Here is a 7,197-nt window from a genome sequence, read left to right as displayed (position 1 = left end):
ATACCATTGCCTTTGATGTACCATTACTGAGACCCTGATGGGTACATATATATTCTGTCAAGAAAGAAACGCATAGGTGATAGGGAAAGAAGAAACGTTTTTGATTTTACAAAATGTTTTTTTTTACAATGTTGCTGACTGACCATGTTTGATAATGTTCCTGGAACGGGACAGCATGTCCTAATGCACCCTAAAACAAATTTAACGAACGCTGTAGCACGTTGTGCGACAATTGCAGGAAATCGGCGTGAAACGGTCAGATGTTTGCGAATGCACGTGAGACTCGGGGAAAAGATTGGGGTAGTGATGAGTATTTAAAGCTGCAATGCTCGTAATGATGCCTCATTTCTATTTTGACGTAGATGCCAAGACTAAGCCTGCCGAATCGAAACATTGCAATATGCCGCCTCCAGTTAGATGAAACGCAGTCAGCAGTCGCACGCCACATTAACGTCCATCAGAGCACCATTTCACGTCTCTGGGACAGGTACCAGCAGTTTCAATCAGCTGAAGACTGGCCCAGAAGTGGAAGACCTCGCGTAACAACTGCAGCACAAGATCGCTACATCCGGGTTCTGCACTTGCGTCACCGAACTGCCACAGCAACGAACACTGCTGGACGCATACGCACCAACCATTCGGAACCGACTTCGAGAAGCTGGTTTACGGGCTAGGAGACCGTATGTTGACCCCGTTCTGCGACGTCAACATCGACATTTACGTATTCGCTGGTGCACGAATGCACAGGGGTGGAACTTGGGAAACTGGCGGCGAGTATGGTTCACCGACGAGTCACGTTTCCTTCTACAGCGACGTGATGGACGACAACGTGTTTACAGACACCGCAACGAACGTTTTGCCAACAACTGCGTCGCCCAAGTTGACAGATTCGGTGGAGGGAATGTCATGGTGTGGGGAGCCATCTCATACATCGGCAGAAGTGAACTTGTGTTCGTACAATGCAACCCGACAGCTGTACGCTACCGGGATGAAATTCTTAGCCGTCACATGCTTCCCATTTTGGATCGACAGAGAGAACTCTTTCAGCAGGACAATGCCAGGCCGTATATGGCACGTGTAGCAATGGATTTCCTACAGAATGAGAACATTAATATGCTGCCATGGCCATCTATATCGCCATATCTCAACCCCATTGAAAATCTATGGGACGAACTGGACAGACGTGTACGCCAGCGTGACCCGGAGCCTCAGACGCTTCCGCAACTGCCACATGCACTGCAGGAATAATGGGCCAAGATTCCACGTGCCCGGATTCGGAGACTCATTCAGTCTATGCCAAGGAGAATGAATGAATGAATGAATGAATGAATGAATGAAAGCATGTTTAACGACACCCCAGCACGAAAAATACATCGGCTATTGGGTGTCAAACTATGGTAATGCAAACAAATAAAGTGATGATCAACATCAATATAACAATTCAAGATTTAAATAAAAACAGTGTAAAGAACTGTGCAAAAATACCTATATCACAGATAGATACTGACTTTTACTCAAAATTTCAATTGTGCTGTATTGGCCATTCTCAAAGAGAATGTTACACCCCTGCACCACGGTGAGGTAACAGCACGCGTGGGGATGCCAAGGAGATGTCGCGCAGCGATTGCTGATGCTGCTGGCCACACACGCTACTGATTTCAGCGCCCTCGTGCGACGCTGTTTAGTCTCTACTGCCGTCAGTCCATAGCTCGTTATATACTCATGTCAAATTTGACTGTGATACGATAATAAATAACGAAATTATGCCACTTTGTATTAAAGAAATAATTCCATGACTATTTCGCCTATGCGTTTCTTTTTTGACCGAGTATATATAGACCTCACGCGATGTTTAAATCATTATGATGAAGTTACTTCTCTCTCACTCTTTGAGGAATAAGACTTTATGTGTTTTCATTAGGTACTAATAACACTACAATAATAATAATAATAATAATAATAATAATAATAATAATATATTTGACATCTTTATTTGTATGTATGTATTATTTGTGTTATTATACATATACATGTATATGAATGATACACGATAATAACATATGATGTCCAAACAGATAGTATTATAACGGTCGTGTATGTCAAGGTCACAATGAAACACTAAATTAATAACATATAATCATTGTAAGGCATTATAATAATAATAATAATAATAATAATAATGCATTCTTTATTTAGTGAGGGTAACACAGTTAGCAGAAGCTAATAGTCCCTGAGGCCCTCAGGTACGAACAATATTGAATTACAATATATACATTTATGAACAAATAGAAAATACATATATGGCAATAAACATATGTACAAATGATATTATTTTAGAAAATATTTCTTGAGTCTATATTTAGAAACAGCAGTATTTGGCGATGATCGGATAGCTTTAGGTAATTGATTCAAAAGTACTGGTCCAGAGTGACTGAAAGCATGTTTAAATAGAGACATTTTAGGTTTTGGAATTAATAGATGAATTAGATTAAATGTTGTTAGTAAATTATAAACTTTTTTAGGTATAAATATTCCATAATTGCAGAGGTGTAAATTTTAAAATTTAAAAAATATCACAATGCAAAAAAATGTTACATCACGGGTTTTTTTTTCCCGTGAACCCTTCATATATTAAAAATGAATTAATAAATATATTATATAAAATATTTTACAGAAGTGGGATTCGAACCTGCCTTAAACCAGCGCCTTTGACCGCTCGGCTACGCGACTATAAGATCAATTAACTTTAGGGATTACGTTTGTATTCTGTATAAAGAGAGCTGGGCCAAAGTGGAAACGAACTGACTATGTGGGGTGAAGGCCACTTTTTTTCAGAATATAACTTTCTTATTGCAGCGATAATAACAGTAAAATACCTGTTAAAAACCACAGGTTTAAAATCTCAACGTTTCGTCACCTAAATGCTTTTATGGTCAGGAGAAAATTAAACATAAAAACAGGAGTTTAGCATTTAAACCAGCAGGGTAAAAACAGTTGAAGTCGAACACAGAAGTTAATAGTTTAATCGCATCTCATGATAAGCTGACTGTGAGCAGACACAATATGAATATAAAAAGATTTCAGATAACAAAGTAGAGTTGAATGAATCATAACATCACAAGGTAAAGCTGCGTGAGAAGACTAATAAAAAAGAAAGTTAATTACTGCTTGGGTAATACTCATCGAGTCCTTTAGGTCACATTGTAATTAATCCGTGTGTCCAGAGTGATTCTGCTATGTTCAATTTGGATTTATCAATACAAACAATCTTTTGTAGTACAGTGCAGATGTAAATGTGTCCTGATTTGCTGAAATGAGGAGTCACGTGGGGTGCTTTAGATGGTTTATTGTACAGAATATTGTGTCTGTGATTACAGAATCAAGCACTGAATTGGTGAGTAGTTTGTACTACATACTGAATTTTGCAGGGAGTACATATCAGCCAGTAGATTTACAAAAGTGGCACTACAGTCTAGATAGTCTTTTATTTGGTACACTTTATTGCTTTTGTTTTTAATATTTTGGGTTGTCGTAATTGTTTTCACAAGTTTTGCATCTAGGGCTGTGACAGGGGCAACAACCCCAAGTAGTATTATCTGAACTGAGAAGAAGACTAAATGAACTACTAGCTTCGATGGCGTTGTGGAAAGACTGATATCTTCTGAAATCAACAGATATTTATCCCACTGAGTACTTGAACAGACAATTCAAATAGCAGAAATCTGTTTTCATTACAACAGCATGTGGATAACCATAATTTATGAAACTTGTGGCACAACTGGTAGCTTCTGGGTTCAACAGATTTCTCCCAATCAGGCCAATGACAACTTGAACTAACAACTAAAATATCTGGAATCTGTTTTTATTACAACCGGACCGGCCTCGGTGGCGTAGTGTTTAGGCCATCGGTCTACAGGCTGGTAGGTGCTGGGTTCGGATCCCAGTCGAGGCATGGTTTTTTTTATTCCAGATACCGACTCAAAACCCGCAAGGCTCAATGGGTAGGTGTAAACCACTTGCACCGACCAGTGATCCATAACTGGTTCAACAAAGGCCATGGTTTGTGCTATCCTGCCTGTGGGAAGCACAACTAAAATATCCCTTGCTGTTAATCGGAAAGAGTTGCCCATGTAGTGGCGACAGCGGGTATCCTCTAAAAATCTTTGTGGTCCTTAACCATATGTCTGACGCTATATAACCGTAAATAAAATGTGTTGAGTGCGTCGTTAAATAACACATTTCTGTGTTCTTCTTTTTTTTTCATTACAACCGCATATGTATAACCATAATTTATGAAATATTAGTGAGGAAGGATTTCCGCCTGTTACCCCCGCCCCATCATTGTATAAATATATACCCACAAATGACTGTCAGGTCAGATGTTGAGAATTTCAATTATCGTGCTTATATCAATTTAGTATTCAAGCACGCTCGTTGCGAACACGATTTCTGACCAAGGCCAAAAGCTATACTCAGAACGAAAGGGGCACCCCCATTATATTGATTTATGTATAAAAAGGGAACCTCACCCTAAACCAAGAACTAACCCCAACCTTAACTCTAATCCTAACTTTAAAACTAGCCCTAACAATAAGGGTGTAACACTCGGATATTTTACTATTATGAATTGTTATCTGAAACAAAAGAATGCCAAACAACATGGACTGTCCCTTCAGTCACATGTCTGTTGCAAATAATGTCACTATGGTATCGTGGCCGAGTGGTTTAAGGCGCTGGTCTTACTGTAGAATTTTATATTCAATTTTGGGACGTTTTAAAATCTTTATTTCATAAAGTTGTAATGTCAATTGAAAATGAAGAACAGTTATCAAGAAGTATGAAAAAGGGAGTAATTAGTCTTTTTTATAAGAAAAAAAGGAGATAAAACAGATCTTAAAATTTTTAGAGCAATAAGTCTTTTGAATGTTGATGTTAAAATTATTTCAAGAGTTTTAGCCAATCGGCTAAAACAAGTTATGTCATCGATTATTTCCCCTGGACAAACTTGTGTTCCATGGAAGGGATATTGCACATAATAATATGTCTGTGCGAGATGTTATAGATTTAGGTGAGTTAAATAAGGATGAAGGTTTTATTGTTAAAATTGACCAAGAAAAAGCGTTTGGTAGAGTTTCACACAGCTTTATAGTAAAAGTTTTAAATACATTTAATTTTGAAAATACATTTATATCATGGATTAAAGTTCTTTATAATGATATAAAAAGTTGTGTAAACATTAATGGCCATTTAACACCTTTCTTTTCTATAACTAGAGGCGTTAGGCAAGGGTGTCCAATTTCTATGATGCTTTATGTTATTATAGCAGAACCTTTACATAGTTTAATTAAGAATAGACATAGTAATGATGGAATTATAATAGCAAATTAATTTAATTCTTTATTATTTCAGCCACTTGCACCGACCAGTGATCCATAACTGGTTCAACAAAGGCAATGGTTTGTGCTATCCTGCCTGTGGGAAGCGCAAATAAAAGATCGCTTGCTGCTAATCGGAAGAGTAGCCCATATAGTGGCGACAGCGGGATTCCTCTCAAAAATCTTTGTGGTGCTTAACTATGTGTCTGACGCCATATAACCGTAAATAAACTGTGTTGAGTGCGTCGTTAAATAAAACTTTTTTTTATTATTATTATTATTTCAGCATGCTGATGACACTACTATTACAATTACAGATACTCAGTCTGTTGAGGCTTTTTTTTTTAACACTGTTAATATTTTGTTGTCATAGGTACTCTGTATTGGCAAGGCTACGTCTAAGGATTTATCTTTTAATATTCCTGTGTCTATTAATAAAGATTGTGTTAAAATTCTTGGTATATATTTAGGCCCAAATAAGAAATTAATAAGTCTTTCGGGTAAAAGGAAGCTTACTTTAAAGGGAAAAGCTACGGTGTGGAATAGTATTGTATTTTCTAGATTGTGGTATATGATAAGTACTATCCATGTTCCTCAATGGGTAGAAAAATACATTCAGATGTTGTTTTGTAAATTTATGTGGGACGGTAAAATATCATTAATAAAATATTCTACAATTATTGGGAATAAAATTTTGGGTGGACTAAATATACAAGATGTTTCTTTTTAAAAAGTTGCTTTTCGTGTTAAGATGCTAAAAACAAATAATAATAATTTAAAAAAAAATATATATATATATAATGTTATTTTAAACTCCCTTCCAGGTGAATGGAAAACAGTTATTAATAGTGAGAATAAAAATGTTTCTTTAGTAAAAGATTTATTTTTGATTTACAATAATGAAATAATAAATTCAAGTAAATTCACTGTTAAATTAATATATTCTTGTTTAATTGCTCAAAATTTTAAATTACCTACATGTTAGAAAAATGGAAGGATGTAAGTTTTAATGTATCATGGAAGCCAGTTTGGAAATACCAGGTTGGTATAGTGGTGCGGACACGCCCGACTTCGGAGGATACGAGATGGTATCACAATAAAACAAAGTAAAGTCTAGAAAAGAGTAGTAGGGGCCGACCCCGCTTCCTATTTCTTCTTAGAGTGGGGCGGTCAATCTCCCAGTGCTGCTAGGACAGGCTCGGACATGTAGAGACTAAACGCGAACAACCGTGGCGTTCTGCACAATGGCCGTCATACGAGTCACGAAAAAAACCAGTCGACATATTCAGCTGGAGAAATGACGCGGAGGCAAGGAATCTCGCTAAAAAAGAATCCAACCTGGTGGTGCACTCTCGAAACGTTCAATCAGTTCCAATGGCCGCTGACAAAAACAACGAAACGAAGGATCCCCAAGTCAGTGTGCACAAGCGAGACAAACACGTCTTACCGTGTCGAGCTCCAGACTGGGAATGAAAACATTGGGTGATTTAGAGTTAGGGAGCCCTAATGCCTTGCCCCGTTTTATGTTTATATTGAGAGAGAGAGAGAGAGAGAGAGAGAGAGAGAGAGAGAGAGAGAGAGAGAGAGAGACCGACAGAGACAGATAAAGATAAAGAGGGCGAGGCTACAGAGAAAAAGGAGGTAACCTTTATACTTTCATCTGAACAAAACCCAATGCTATACTTAACAATAAACCCCTCACCTCCCCCCCCCCCCCCCCCCTCCCCATACACACACACCAGTACCAACCCCCAATAACAATCACAGCTAAACTGGCGCTTTTGTGCTGCAAATACTGAAAAAGCAACTCCCCACCCCAAAA

Source organism: Gigantopelta aegis, chromosome 15 (genome assembly GCF_016097555.1).
Source record: "Gigantopelta aegis isolate Gae_Host chromosome 15, Gae_host_genome, whole genome shotgun sequence".
Lineage (NCBI taxonomy): Eukaryota > Metazoa > Mollusca > Gastropoda > Neomphalida > Peltospiridae > Gigantopelta > Gigantopelta aegis.
The sequence above is the reverse complement of the archived record's forward strand: the minus strand, read 5'-3'. Positions refer to the sequence as shown.